The sequence below is a fragment of the Schistocerca serialis genome, chromosome 6 (assembly GCF_023864345.2).
Source record: "Schistocerca serialis cubense isolate TAMUIC-IGC-003099 chromosome 6, iqSchSeri2.2, whole genome shotgun sequence".
NCBI classification, from domain to species: domain Eukaryota; kingdom Metazoa; phylum Arthropoda; class Insecta; order Orthoptera; family Acrididae; genus Schistocerca; species Schistocerca serialis.
Window position 1 is genome coordinate 190843771 of NC_064643.1, and position 16387 is coordinate 190860157.

Consider the following 16387-nt stretch of genomic DNA (forward strand, 5'->3'; position numbering starts at 1 on the left):
TGCAAACACGCTGACGAAAATGCATTGACCTAAAAGGAGTAATCGTTTAAAATTAACTGAATCTTTGACTGGAAATTCGAGATCGTTTCGATTTACCACACGGGCCATGAAAGGGCGTTTAAAAATGTGTCATGTATCCCTACAGGAGGTAGTATTGGTCAAAAGATACTAATGGTATGTCCGGAAACCAATACCTGTTGAGATGTGGGCCACACTGTTGTATCCTTCCCATCTGTCTGTTACGTAGAAGTAGACACTACAGGCATTGCTGCATTCCAGACACGTACACAGCACTTCTTTGCAGTGAATAACATACTTTTTTAAATACTTTTGGATCCAGCCGGATCACTCCTATACCGTCTGTGCATTGTCGATGAGTTGTGCATACACGAATGCCTTTCCATATCCCCGTAGCAAGAAATACAAAGGATTCAAGTGCAGTGTACGAGCAAGCTATGTTTTCGGATCACCTCGACCAATCCATCGCCCACGAAATGTTGTAGCGAGGACTGTCGCACGGTGCGTACCCCGTGGATCAGAAACCACAGTCGTTGTCCAGCTGTAAGGGTAACGTTCTCTAATATCGCTGGTAATTTATCGTTCAGAAAGTGGTGATACACAGGATGCGTCTGTCTATTTGGTAAAGTGTGTGAGCCTCTAACCAACAACTCCTCCCATACGTTGTTACTGAAGCGATGCTGATGCCTCACCACCATAACTGAACGAGGATTTGCATCTGGCCACACCTGCTTATTGTGGTAATTTACTACACCACCTCCGGTGATTCCTTTCTCGCCTGTAAACAAAATGGTGGCTGTGGATTGTAGATCTTCACGGCAGAGATATCCATGGATATTGGTTTCTGGACATATCATTATAGCAACTTTCCTTCCACGATTACCCAACACTAGCGCTTGTAGGAATATGTGATACTTGTTTTAAGCACCCTATATGATCAGTGAGAATAGTGAAGTGTCCACTGATGATACTACACCGATAGTGAAACATGTTTGTGATTTGGACTCACTAAATTGTGAACATTCCTTAGACCTGTCTCCCGATTCCGTCACAGAATAAAAGTCTCGCGGTAATTTAAGACGACTCTAAATGTTAACTGAAACTGTAAAGACTGTCTTTAAAGGCATATCATATGGAGGAAACACTACAAGAACTAAATGAAATGTATTCGCAGTGGCGAATATGGACAATCATCAGCTGTATAACGGAATGACGACAGTAAAAATCTATCCCGAACCGGAACTCTAAAACGGATTTCCCACTTATCGCTAGCAGTCACCTTACAGTTAGGCTATGCACGCACTATTTGCTGCCAGACCCAGACTTCCATACGTCGTCAGTTATGTGTCTACAACCTTTATATATATTCCCAAACAGGGGAGACATTTTACTTAAAAGTCGCTTACCCGTTGTCGACGGATACGTACGATATTGTAGTGCCTGTGTTATTCCGAATTGCAATGCAATGTTCCTTTGGGTATGCGTGCAAAGAAACATTGCATCGTGATTCGGAATAACATAGGCACTACAATATCGTAATCTGTCGATTAGATGAAATGTTGAAAAAAATCAGCTGTCATCGGATACTGTCTCTCCTATGAACGTGAAGTGAAATGCCGGCCGAGCTGGCCGAGCGGTTCTAGGCGCTACAGTCTGGAACCGCGCAACCGCTACGGTCGCAGGTTCGAATCCTGCCTCGGGCATTGATGTATGTGATGTCCTTAGTTAGGTTTAAGCAGTTCGAAGTTCTAGGGGACTGATGACCTCAGAAGTTAAGTCCCATAGTGCTCAGAGCCATTTGAACCATTTGAAATGAAATACTAAGATACCAGATTCGAGGTACAGGCGACTAACTTCTTGGACAATGCAACCAACGATGCAATGGAAATTTAATTAACAAGGACAGATGCTTTAGCTTAAACAAAGCTCGGAATCCGTTGCTCAGTTGGCTTCCGTCACTTCAGAAAAATGTTGATCCTATCTCCATGCTCATAGATACGTTCCTCTTCAGACTTTTTTGCTGAAGCGTATTGTCTTTTGTCATTTTCTTTACTTGCAACAACTTTTTTACGGTCTGGCGCAGCCTTATGTTTTGTCTTAAATTTCTGTGAGACTAGTATAAACAGGAAGGCTTGCACAGCCATTGACGATCTGAATAAATTCCTTTTAAGGATTAGGTCGCAACATTTTGAAACTAAAAGCACTATTAAAACTTTGGAGCGGTTCTCTCCAGGGTGACTTAAGGCAGTTTTATTTCTTGATGGCTTCGGAAAAAAATCGCCTGACCCGCGCACAACCTGTCGCGCTCAAAGTCTGGTTGGTTACCGAATATCGTGGAAAGAAAATAGCAAATGGGCTGCAGACCGAAATATTTCGCCAAGAAAGGCTAAGAGATCAAAGTATACTTTGTTGTAACACAGACAGCGCTGGCGCACTTAATCACGCTGATCCACGTTATTTGCAGGCGCGGAGCCCGTTGATCCCAACGGCGGCCGCAGGGTGTCAGAGTCCCGTCGCACGGCGGCTTAGAGCGTGGATTACGGGCGCAGCTGCGCTGACCCGCACAAAGGCCGGCTCACCCACCTGTTGCTCGCTACTGTGCGTGCGTCGACCTGCGGAGTCGGGTTCCACTCGCGTTCGGCTGCGCTCGGTTCCGTTCGCGGACGGCGTCCAGTCGGTAACTGGCTGGCGGCGGAGGCGCGCGCGCTACCAGTATGCAAGCAGCTGCGGCCTGTGCCAGACCCCCCCCACCACAGCGCACAGTGATTGCCTGCGTCACGCCAGCTGCGGACCCTGCCGGTGCCGATAGCGCGCAAGGCTTTCCGCGGCTTGCGTCATCGCCGAGTACACCGGCTTCCAGGCACTTGGAAGGCGTCCCTGCCTCAATCTACGTCGCTGCACGGCCGTCTGCCAAAACAGCTGAGCGCCACGTTGTCCCTCAGCTGTGGAGGCGTGGAATGCCTTCCTGTTTTCCCGTCACTGTTGACAGCGTACGTGGCTACTCAGGCGGAAGCGACTAGTGTTTTTCACAGGCCACTTCCGCGATAGGATGTGAAGGTTTTCAAATCCCCGCTGGCGTGTACGGCAACAATGCACTAAAATCAGGATTACAAGCCGATGATAGGCAAACTGATGACGTGACATCAGTGGACATCGGAAGGTCTCCATAAAAATGAAATGATCGTATGGCATTGTTGGCCGGGAGGCCCCATGCGGGGAAGTTCGGCCGCCGTATTGCAAGTCCTTTTCAGGTGACGCCACTTCGACGACTTGCGAGCCAATGATGATGAAAGACACTCCACACCCCTTCATCACGAGGTAGAGAAAATCACTGACCCCGCCGGGAATCGGACCCGGGACCCCGTGCGAGGGAAGCGAAAACGCTACCACAAGACCACGAGTCTCCATAATTTGCCCGATATTGACGGTGTGCAATCAGTGTACAACGCCAGCAATATCTTAGGGAAGTGAAACATGGAAGCTATCGCTGAAACAATTCACAATTGTCAACGAGCTAGATGGGGCATTGAAACAGGTTGATGAGAGAGAAAACTTTTGTGGAGAAGGCGATGGGGACATATGAAAGTAATATTGAGATTGGCTGGGCATATAATACGAGGATCACTCCAAAAGAAATGCACACTACTTTTTTAAAAATACAGTTTTCATTCTGCATGTGTGAAAGTTTTACAGTGTCTAAATACATCCTTCCCGCTTGTTTTCAAACTTAGTTTAACCTGTTCCCGTGAGTGGCGCCGTCACAGCATGTCTTCAAGATAGCTGCTACACCTGACGTTCGTCAGAAGCAACGTGCTGTCATAGAATTCCTGTGCTGTGAAAACGAGACAGTGGGAAACATCAACAACAGGATGAAAAAGGTGTACGGAGATGCTGCTGTCGATCGCAGTACAGTTAGTCGGTGGGCAAGCATGTTACGTGATGAAAGCGGGCACGGCAGTATTGAGGATTGTCCTCGCAGCGGCACGCCTCGTACCGCTCTCACTCCAGACAATGTGCAGAGTTAACGAATTGGTGACTGCTGACAGAAGCATCACAGTGAAAGAATTGTCAAGCTACGTTGGGATAGGGAAAGGAAGTGTTTGCAGAATACTGAAAGTGTTGGCGTTATGAAAGGTTTGTGCCAGGTGGGTTCCCAGGATGTTGACAATGGCTCACAAAGAAACAAGGAAAACGGTATGCAGCAAACTTTTGGAACAGTACGAGAATGGTGGAGATGAATTTCTTGGAAGAATTGTCACACGTGATGAAACATGGCTCCATCATTTTTCACCAGAGACGAAGAGGCAGTAAATGGAGTGGCATCATGCAAATTCACCCATGGAAAAAGAAATTCAAAACCACACCTTTTGCTGGAAAAGTTATAGCTACGGTGTTTTTCGATTCCGAAGACTCTTGCTTGTGGACGTCATGCCAAGTGGAACCACCATAACTTATGATGCATATGTGACGACACTGAAGAAACTTCAAGCTCGACTGAGTCATGTTCGACCACATCGGCAAAAGCAGAATGTTTTGCTGTTGCACGCCAATGCACGGCCACATGTCAGTCAAAGAACCATGGAAGCGATCACAAAACTCGGATGGACGACACTGAAACACCCGGCTTACAGTCTTGACCTGGCTCCATGTGACTATCATCTCTTTGGGAAACTGAAAGACTCTCTACGTGGAAAAAGGTTTGAAGATGATGACTCCCTTGTGCACGCTGCCAAACAGTGGCTCCAACAGGTTGTATACCGTGCGGGTGTACAGGCGCTGGTTCCAAGATGGCGTAAGGCAGTTGAGAGGGATGGAAATTACGTGGAGAAATGAAAATATTGTTCCTAAAGGATGTATCTACACACTGTAAAACTTTAAAACATATAGCATAAAAGATGGATTTAAAAAAAAAAATAGTGTGCATTTCTTTTGGAGTGACCCTCGTAAAACCAAAACAGGAAACAACAAAGGATGTTCCATGTCTGTCCCTTCGTAATAATAAAAGCCTAGAGGAAGGTGGATTCATGAAATAAGGAAACGCAGGACAAACGAGAATGCGAAAAGCTTAAGATTGTAGCGTAGTTCTCTTGCAGGAGCCTTGAGGAGATGCTCCTTGCTACTACGCTCTGACGCAGCCATCGGCTAAGAAAACCTCTGAGGTGACAAAAGTCATGGGATACCTCCTAATAACGTGTCGAACCTCTTTTTGTCCGGCGTAGTGTAGCAACTCGACGTGGCATGGAGTCAACAAGTTGTTCCAACTCTCCTGCAGAAATATTGAGCCTTGCTATCTCCACAGCCGTTCATAATTGCGTAAGTGTAGCCAGTTCAGCATCTTGTACACGAACTGTCCTCTCGATGATGTCCCGCAAATATTCGCTGGGATTCATGTCAGGTGATCTGGATCTCCAACTCATTCGCTCGAATTGTCCAGACTGTTCTTCAAACTAATCATGCACGGCTATGGCCCACTGACATAGCACACTGTCTTCCATAAAAATATCAAAATTGTTTGGGAACATAAATTCCATGCACAAACAGTTGCAATCAATCATCGGTTCTGTTGGACCAGAGTACCCAATCAATTTCATGTGAACACAGACCACACACTACAAGCTTGCACAGTGTATTCTTGACAATACGTGGCTTCGTGGGGTATGCGACACACTCGAATCCTACCATGAGCTCCAACCAACTGAAATTGAGACTCATCTACATCTACACATACATTTATACTCCGCAAGCCACCCAACGGTGTGTGGCGGAGGGCAGTTTACGTGCCACGGTCATTACCTCCATTTTCTGTTCCAGTCGCGTATGGTTCGCGGGAAGAACGACTGCCGGAAAGCCTCCGTGCACGCTCGAATCTCTCTAATTTTACATTCGTGATCTCCTCGGGAGGTATAAGTAGGGGGATGCAATATATTCGATACCTCATCCAGAAACGCACCCTCTCGAAACCTGGACAGCAAGCTACACCGCGATGCAGAGCGTCTCTCTTGCAGAGCCTGCCACTTGAGTTTGCTAAACATCTCCGTAACGCTATCACGCTTACCAAATAACCCTGTGACGAAACGCGCCGCTCTTCTTTGGATCTTCTCTATCTCCTCCATCAACCCGACCTGGTACGGATCCCACACTGATGAGCAATGCTCAAGTATAGGTCGAACGAGTGTTTTGTAAGCCACCTCCTTTGTTGATGGACTACGTTTTCTAAGGACTCTCCCAATGAATCTCATCCTGGTACCCGCCTTACCAAGAATTAATTTTATATGATCATTCCACTTCAAATCGTTCCGCACTCATACTCCCAGATATCTTACAGAAGTACCCGCTACCAGTGTTTGTTCCGCTATCACATAATCATACAATAAAGGATCCTTCTTTCTATGTATTCGCAATACGTTACATTTGTCTATGTTAAGGGTCTGTTGCCACTCCCTGCTCCAAGTGCCTATCCGCTGCAGATCTTCCTGCATTTCGCTGCAATTTTCTAATGCTGCAACTTCTCTGTTTTGTGACCAGGCCACGGACCACGGTACCGGGCCACGGTTTTCCGGTCATCTAGGGCCCAACCGATGTGGTCACGAGTCCAGAACACATGTGCAGGCGATATCGTGCTGTTAGCAAAGGCACTCGCGTCAGTCGCCCGCTGCCGTAACCCATTAAACACCAAATTTCGTAGCACTATCCTGACGGATATGTTCGTCGTACGTCCCACATTAATTTATGCTGTTATTTCACGCAGTGATGCTTGTCTGTTACCGCTGACAACTTGGTACGCAAACGCCACTGCTCTCGTCGTTAACTGGAGGCCATTGGCAACTGCGTTGGGTGGGGTGAGAGGTAATACCAGAAATTTGATATTCTCGGCACACTCTTGACACTGTGGATCTAGAAATATTGGATTCCCTAACGATTTCCGAAATTGAATGTCCCAAACATCTAGTTCCAACTCACATTCCGCAATCAAAGTCTGTTAATTCCTGACGTGCGGCCATAATCACGTCAGAAACGTTACCATATGAATTTCTTGAGAACAAATGACAGCTCCGCAAATGCAGGGCCCTTTTATACCTCGTGTATTCGAAACTACCGCCAGCTGTAAGTGTCTTATCGCTGTCCCACGACTTTTTGTCACCTCAGTGTAACATGTGCTGTTGAAAATGACGAAAGTGTCGAAACCGGTGTTGCCAGAAAGTAATATATCTGAGCAATGACTGAAAAACTTGAGATCTAATGTATGGAAACGTTAGGAAATGGTCATATTCAGCAATGGATGATAAAATACTGATGAGGATGATGTGATGATGGCAGTAACCTCTGTGATAACTGCCATATGTCATACACATGTTAGACGATTCTAAACCAGAGTATCTGTAGAACCCAGTACCCCATAAGTAATTAACTATCAAGGAAACGGCAGTGTAACTCCATGCTCAGTAATTGACGAGTTATCAAATGAAGCGGAGACGCGAAAACTGGTGCAGTACGCCTCGTCAGCGACAAAGACCGACAATGAGCAGGTGAGTCAGCTCAAACGGGGGCAGTTTGTTCGGCTTCCAAGAAATGGTTTTGTCGTACAGTGTCGTTTCATAAGGGGCATGTGCGTCTGAAAATGTTAAGTACAGGATTTCTGCACGCAGCAACGAAAGAGTTCTGTAACACGGAGTATTGCTACGTGTAGAGTGGGCGCCGTCTTGTACACTGCTGGCCACCGTAAATGCAACACCAAGAAAGACAAGAGGTAGCACAACAAGATTTATTTTGTAGATAACATGTTGACCAAGTATCAAATGATTACGTTTACAGACGTCTGTGACATGTGGTTCCTGCCAGAATCAGTAGCCAGGGTAGCCGCCATTGCTGGAGTTCACCGCTGCCACACGTCTCGGCATTGAGTCAAAGAGACGTTGGATGTGTTCCTGGGGTACAGCAGCCCAAGCAGCTTCCACACGTTGCCAAAGATCATCTGGTGTGGCAGCTGGGGATGTAATCTGGGTCACTCGTTGAGCAACCATGGACCACATGTTTTCTATCGGCAAAAGATCCGGAGAGCGAGCCGGCCAGGGAAGCACTTCAATCTGGTTATTGACGAAGAACCTTTGGACAACGCGTGCCACGTGTGGTCGCGCATTATCCTGTTGAAATATGGCTGTGGCCGAGCCCTGAAGGTAAGGAAGGACAACTGGCTCCAGCACCTCGGATATGTAGCGCCGACTATTTAAAGTACCGGCAATGCGTACTAGAGGCGTGCGAGAGTAATATCCAATACCGCCCCATACCATAATACCCGGTGCAAGACCAGTGTGGCGGTGCATAATGCAGCTGTCCAGCATCCTCTCTCCACGGTGTCTCCACACTCGAATCCGACCATCGTGGTGCTGCAGACAGAAGCGTGCCTCGTCAGTAAAGACAACGTCATTCCATTCTGCCGTCAACATCCGCCTGTCATCACACCATTGGCGACGGAGACGTCTGTGGTTCTGCGTCAATGGTAGACGAAGCAATGGACGTCTTGCGGACAGACCACTCTGCTGTAAACGGCGTCGAATGGTACGCGCAGACACTGGATGATGCGTTACAGATGCAATGTGCTGTGCTATGGTTCGGGATGTCACTGAGCGATCCGTCACTGCCATGCGCGCAATTTGCCTATCAGCACGTGCAGTGGTGCACCGAGGTGAATGCGATCGACCACGTCGGTCCGTCGTACCCTCCTGCATCCAACGGTCACATATCCGCATTACAGTTGTTTGGTTTCGTCCAACACGACTAGCGATTTCTCTGTATGATAATCCACAATCTCGGTAAGCCACTATCCTTCCTCTGTCGAACTCGGATACTTGATCAAAAGATGTTCGCTGTTGTCTACGAGGCATAACTGATCGTCTTGTGAAACAACCTCAAGGTAAACACACGTGGCGAACGTACACTCGTCGAAATCGCCAAGCCTTAAATGGCGCTATGAGGTGGCGCCACAGGCGCGCGTGATGTGCGTCTGCGCTGAAATTCTAATCAGTTGCATATCTCATCGCTGCAAACCCATGGTGTAAATTCCACTTGATTCGGATGCTTCCTTCAGGGTGTTGCATTTACGGTGGCCAGCAGTGTACATTCACGAACAGAAGCATATCTCGGCGTCGACTGGTCGTGGACATCCCTTCTTCAAAAATGGTTCAATTGGCTCTGAGCACTATGGGACTTAACATCTGAGGTCATCAGTCCCCTAGACTTAGACCCACTTAAACCTAACTAACCTAAGGACAACACATACATCCATGTCCAAGGCAGGATTCGAACCTGCCATCGTAGCAGCAGCGCGGTTCCGGACCGAAGCGCCTAGAACCACTCGCCCACAGCGGCCGGCTCCCTTCTTCCTGCTCGGAGTTATCGAGTAACGCGAGCACCACATGGTGGCAACTTACAGCATCGCAGTGGGACTTTGCGTCAAGTATTACGTGTATGCCACTGTCGACAGGTGTATAACGACGAGCAACGTAAAGAAGTTCTAATGTGAGGCACCTAGGAGGTACACTGAGACTGGGAACACGGTCACGTGATCGTGTTGTCCAAGCAACTGGCGTCTTAGACATAAATACGAGAAAGTGGATGAGAAGCATCAAGCAGATCTTCGAATACGCCAAAAAGCTGAAGGACTTCAGGCATCTACAAGGGGCCAGTCGCTTTAGATTTCAGCGTCTAGAATCCGTCTATGACAGGTACAAGACTCGCCAGAAATAAACTCAATTTTGAGTCACGAAATTCTTTTCTGGGCAACAAATGCACTAGATATGAACAGTTTTCCAACACGAACTATAAGAGTAATAACCAAATATAGCAATCGAGCTCATTGCGGACTTCTGCACGAAATATTGGAGCTTAAATTACGCCATGTGAATATATTTACCAGTCTGTTACGCAAACAAAAAATAACTTGATAATTACTGCACGACCACTTTGGCTACGACCATGGGTCAAGATCTAGACTAAACTTTCATTTAACAAGAGAGATTAAACATGAAACTCAAATCAGCATTTTTTACCGAGGTATAGTATTGTCCAATAAGTTTCCTAAAGAGATTTGATTACTATACTGAATGTGTGTAAAAAGGACAGTTAGAAAGTACCTTTCAACCAATGTATTCAGTATAGTATAGGATTAGATGCTTCGATACAACAGACTAGAGATTTGGCAGAAAAAGTAACACAAATAATAATAATAATAATAAAACATATTCTGTTATTTCACAATACACTTTCGCACAGTAATTTTTCTTTTTTCGAAGCTCTCACTCCAAACGTCTCCAATGGAAAATGGAAGTATTACATCTTGTTTCCGAGCTCAACATCAAACTCATTATGAAGAGATGCTGAGTCGTATTTTCCGGCAAGCAAATGGGCAGCTGTAGAATACAAAACAGAAATCAGATATTATCATGATAGTTCCGATGTCACTAGATAGTGTTTGTTAAACGTGTATACTGTGTGAAATGATTAGTGTTGAGCAATGAACTCTAGCTTTTTGCATTTAGCAATATGTGTGTTGTGTGCAGCAAGTGCAGTGATAGGTGTTGAGAAATGAATGAACAGTGTAGTCCTAACTAGCGGCTTACATTATTAAATAACTTCTTTGTAAGAATGTGTAAATAAATGATAAACCGAATGAGGTAGCATTGTTTTAAATGGACTGACCTTGTGTTGGGCAGGGTGCAGCTTTTCATTCAAATGCCTTCATTCTGATTTAGGTTTTCCCTGGTTTCCTTAAGTTATATCAGGCAAATGACGAGATAATTTGTGCTATAAGGCCACGGTCGACTACCTGTCGCTCCTTGTCAACTTAAACGAGTGAGTATGGAAATGCCTGTAGAAATGAATTGTGTTTTTCGTTCCTAAATTACAATACCATGACATGACGAATATCGTTGTAAACACGAGCGATAGAGGAATAAAACTACTATAACTGCATAGAAGAATAAAGCTACTATAACTGCATAAAACCGTAAAGGCTGCAAATTGCAATAAGCACAAGAAAGCAATCGATGGCGTGTTTTCAAACTATGATGTTTTCCGATGCAACCATGGTTACTGCCGTCTGACAGTTTACATTCTTGAACAGCATAGCAAACAAACGGCAACTGTGGACTCTGGGTGTATTGAATACGATCTCTTATCGAAACGACAAGCACTAAATCAGATACGCTACAGAGGAGGACGTAGTACCCAACCTGCAAGGAACTGTACATATTACGTTTCAGCAAAAGGCAACTTGACCACATTTGGCCAGGAATGTACAAGCATCTTAAAGAGAAAGAGGCGTTGACTGTGTGATCTCGAGGGTAAGGGAAAGGGTTTACTAAATCCGCGTTCTGTGACTCATTACCTCGCGATGTTAGAGATAGGTATCTTAGATGCACCTGTTGATTTTAGATGACTGTAATCGATGTTGATATAGTATGGTACTATGTTTCATGGGAGAAGGGAGAGGCCAAATACTGACAATGAAAATTTATTTTTTTCTCCCATAGAATCCGAAACGGTTACTTCCGTGTCGAGCGTCCCATCACAGACGTGTGTTAGTGACTTCGCCTAAGGAGGCGGTTCGACATCATGCTGTCCTCCAGTTGCCATCAAAGCTCTGTGGACACGGTTACTAACCACGGGAGGGTTAGGCACATCTCCAGAAATGTAAACAGGTCTTCTCTGAATCTGTGCCAAAAAGTTTAAAAGCACCCATTACATCACACAGGGGACTCATAACATACTGAATTCAAAATGTGGGAAGTCAAGTACTGAACAATGGAGAATTTATTACAGAGGATAAGGGTATGACGATACAGCACAAAAAAAAACAAAAAAAAAAAAACTGAAGTTGAGCCAATAGAAGAGAAGGTGTTAGATGGAAGACAGTCTGACGAAATAACATCTACCTTAACATCATGTAACAACACGAAAGCGACGAGAAGAGATGGTATTAACGATGAATTGTTAAAATTTGGAGGAATTGAAAAGGAGATAAAAGACTGTGCAGTAACAACAGAGGAATACGTTTACTGGACTCAGCATACTAGATATATCTTAAGATGTAGAACACAGGACTTAAAAACAGAACGGAAGCGGGTGTAGTACTGCGTGAGGAATAAATGGGTTTTAGGAAAGGATGCTCTACAATAGATGAAGTTTTTAATTTACTGCAGATAATACGAAAAACCAGAGAACATAATAAAAATACATTGCTTTTATCGGTTTTGAAAAAGCTTTTGAGTCTCAATAGACAGAAACTTCGGAACATAATGACAAATCGCGTAAATCTGAAACATCTAATACACACGATAAAAAGTTTGTATCACAAAACGACCATCGCTCCAGATCTAAACGGAAAAATGACGAAATACCAACTAACAAAGGAACACGACAAGGCTGCTGTATCTCCCTATCTTTGTTTAACATTAGCGTACATGGAATAATGCATGTATAGAAAACAGAATTTTCAAAAATAGTATACCTAGACATGAGGACTCTTTTAAATAATTTACTAAATGTTGATCATACAGTAAACCTACCACATAAAAAAGGGGACCTCCAGTAAGGAATTTACTTATTGAAACAAATAAGTGGAAAACTTGACATGGAAATCTCAATAAAAAAAGCAAACATAATGAACTTCGTGGAGAAAGAAGACTTTAGAACCAAAATATTGGTAGGTCAGAATATTTTAGAGCAAGTAAACCACTTCAGTTATTTATGATGTGAGGTGACGCATGGCTACTGCAAAGATATAAAAATTAAGCTTAGTATATTCAACTGGGTATGTGGAACAATTAACAGATACCTTAAAAACAAAACTCTGAAAGATAATCCACTTAAATTCTACAAAACAGTTGCAGTCCCCACTCTGCTCTTTGGAAGGGAGACATGGGTGATTAGCACAAAACGATGGGCCTTATTCAGGTTCAAGAATTGAAATTCCTGAGGCGAGTTAAAGGTTGCACAATAGAAGACAGCCTAAGGAATCAAGATATTAGGAAAGAACTAAAAAATTCTAGTGTGAGTAATAAAATTCTAGATTATAGGAGAAAATGGAACGAACACCTAGAAAGAATGGGGAGTGACAAATTCCCCTTTAAGGCTAGAAATTACAAGTGCCATGGAAGAAGAGATAGAGGAAGGCCCCGACACCGATGGGCAACGCAACAGGCAACTTCGCCTATACGTGAAGAGAAGAAAAAGAAGAAGATTTACAGTTGTAGAATTCTGATCATTTGTACATTGTTATCTGTGTTCACTGGGATACAGTTTAAAATGGCTCAAATGGCTCTGAGCACTATGGGACTTAACATCTGAGGTCATCAGTCCCCTAGAACTTAGAACTACTTAAACCTAACTAACCTAAGGACATAACACACATCCATGCCCGAGGCAGGATGCGAACCTGCGACCTTAGCGGTCGCGCGGTTCCAGACTGTAATGCATAGAACCGCTCGGCCTCACCGGCCGGCTGTATACAGTTTAGTTCAGTTGCGTATAGCAAGGCACTCGGACGAGTAAAACAATGTCTTTCCCTGTGGGGAAATCATATGATTTGTATACAAGCACTATGGGACGTAGACAATAGGAAAGATGGAAGTTTGGTTCGGTCCTGGAGGTGTGATCAGTTAACCGACGCGGTTGACGACCATTGGAGGGAAATCCGGGTTCGAGTCCTGATCCGGCACAAATTTTCATTTGTTACTAGTAAATTGTAATGCAGGTGTGCAATCGTAATGCATTTCACAATTCAATATTTCTGTCAGTCATCAGCAGTGTCTGTTTCTTCGGAAATGCACGCTTGCATCAAACTGCACAGACGCTGAAAAGTACAGTAATTGGCCGTGAATATTATGTTAGCTGCAAAAATAATTATTTAAAGGGATATCGTTGAAATGAATTCTATAAATGTGTTAGAAGTTACATATGCAAAACTATTCCTAGTCTGTTAGTTCAAAAAATGGCTCTGAGCAGTATGGGACTTAACTTCTGAGGTCATCAGTCCCCTAGAACTTAGAACTACTTAAACCTAACTAACCTAAGGACATCACACATATCCATGCCCGAGGCAGGATTCGAACCTGCGACCGTAGCGGTCGCGCGGTTCCAGACTGTAGCGCCTAGAACCGCTCGACCACCCTGGCCGGCGTCTGTTAGTTGCTCAAATAATTATTTAAAGAAATATATCTGAAATTAATTCTTTAAATGTTCTAGGGGGTAGCGTCTTTGATTAGTAATAAAAAACACTGGGTCTCGAGTTCGAACCTCGTCACTGCTTAAATTTTGAGTAAAAATCATCAGCCGAAGCATCCTGCATAAGACGTCACACTCGTTCTGCCAACGGCCTTGTCCAAGAAGGCGAAGGAGTAGGGCACTCCCTTGTCCTTGGGGTGGGAAACTGCCCCCAAAAGACGGAAGAATCAGCAGTGATCAACGACATGAGGATGCAGTAGGCGATGAAACCATTACGTTACAGACACATAATGTGTATTCACAGAACAGTGGCCTGTGATTGAAAATGATGTCATGATGGCAAAAGGAGTAGCCCCCATTCGGATCTCCGGGGGAGGAGGGTGGGGGGGGGGGGGGGGTTGAACATGAGAAAATACGGAATAACCAACCGAAGCGTAGCGACCTACAAATCGGGGTGTGGAATATCAGAAGTTTGATGTGGTAGGGAAGCTAGAAAATCTGAATAAAGGAATGCAAAGGCTCATTATAGGTATAGTGTGAGTCAGTGAAGTGAAATGGAAAGGAGACAAGGATTTCTGGTCAGACGAGTATAACGTGAATTAAACAGCAGCAGAAAATGTTATAACGTGAGTACGTTTCTTTATGAATAGGAAGAAGCCCAGAAAGTGAGTTACTGTGACAAGTTCGGTAACAGGGTTGTTCTCATCAGAATCAGCAGTAAACCAACATCGACAACAACAGTTCAGGTATACATGCCAACGTCGCAAGCGGAAGAGGAAGAGATAGAGAAAGTGTATGAGGATATTGAAAGGGTAATACAGTATGCGAGGAAAATGCAGACCTAATAGTGATGGGGGATCAGATTACGGCTGTACCGGAAAAAGCAGAAGAAAAGGTTACGGAACGCTATGAGCTTGGTAGTAGGAATCAGAGGAGAAAGAGTAATTGAGTTCTGCAATAAATTTCAGCTGTTAATATCGAATACTCTGTTCAATAACCACAAGAAGAGGTGGTATACATGGAAAAGACCGGGAGATACGGGATGGTTACACCTAGATTACATCATAGTAAAGCAGAGAATCCGAAACCAGAAACTGGATTGTAACTTGTACCCAGGAGCTGTTACAGACACAGGTCACAGTTTAGTAATGTTGAAGAGTAGGTTGGAGTTGAAGGAACTAGTCAGGAAGAATCACTGTGCAAAGAAGGAGGATATGGAGGTACTAAATAAGCTTGAAGTTTTATCAGGCTATAGATACCGCAACAAAAAAATAACTCAGTAGACATCCCAAAGGGTTACTCTTGACCACGTTGGAAGAGCTGGAAATTTTCCTTCATCATAGGAATAATCCTTCATCTCTTCTAAATGAACAAACATGTTTTCCTAAAAGAAACCTTTTCTATCTTTTTACAGATATAATATGGGACAATTTTGCTGTGTCTTGATCTTTCATTTTCTTAGATAATGTATTAAATATTTGTTTAAGAATTTTTAAGGATTTATAGAAAGAACTACAAATCTTTAAAAATGTTTTGATTGATTTTTTGTCAACTGACTCATCCTACAGTTTTAATATACTTTTTATAAAGTTTCCACCATTAAGAATTCATATCTTTTATTCTTATTACTAAGCTCAAACTTTTAATCAAAATCCCTCATGCTATAGAGATTATCTAATAGTGTAATTTGCTTGGATTTAAATTTTCTTCTTTTATCTATTCACATATGATTTCCAAGTTCTTACAAGCATTATAGAGTTGGTAACTTCAAGTAACATGTGGTATAACGCCAACAAACCCATGCAGTAGTACTTTACATCGATACGTCGTTTTCTACCTAGGTCTACGCCGACCGAAGGCTACTGCAACCAACAACATCACCATGAAAACAGCGTCCTTTAGCCATTAACAGCCACTTGAGCGACGTTTCCATTGTAACGGCTCCTCTACACATATCTTTGGTCGCCTGCAGCCGTTATACAACGTCTCCATGGAAATGGCGTCTTACAGCATAATCCTTGGCTACCAGGTGCCATCCTGTCGATATTTCCATGGAAACGTCTAGAATTACCACAAAGCGTCACCAGTTGGCTTTCTGAGATCCTACATCTGTTTCTATTGGCGCTTGTATTTTAAAGCCTTTCATAAA

At 44.0% G+C, this 16387-nt stretch overlaps 1 protein-coding gene across 1 annotated transcript in view; it reads right to left on the bottom strand.

Annotated features, from left to right (window-relative positions):
- Positions 1-2724, bottom strand: part of LOC126484322 (monocarboxylate transporter 12-like) — a 192601-nt gene extending 189877 nt beyond the window's left edge. The window contains exon 1 of the mRNA XM_050107764.1: positions 2602-2724. The gene's annotated coding sequence lies outside the window, so the exon portion shown is untranslated. The remainder of the gene's footprint in view (positions 1-2601) is intronic.
- Between the last annotated feature and the right edge of the window lie 13663 nt (positions 2725-16387).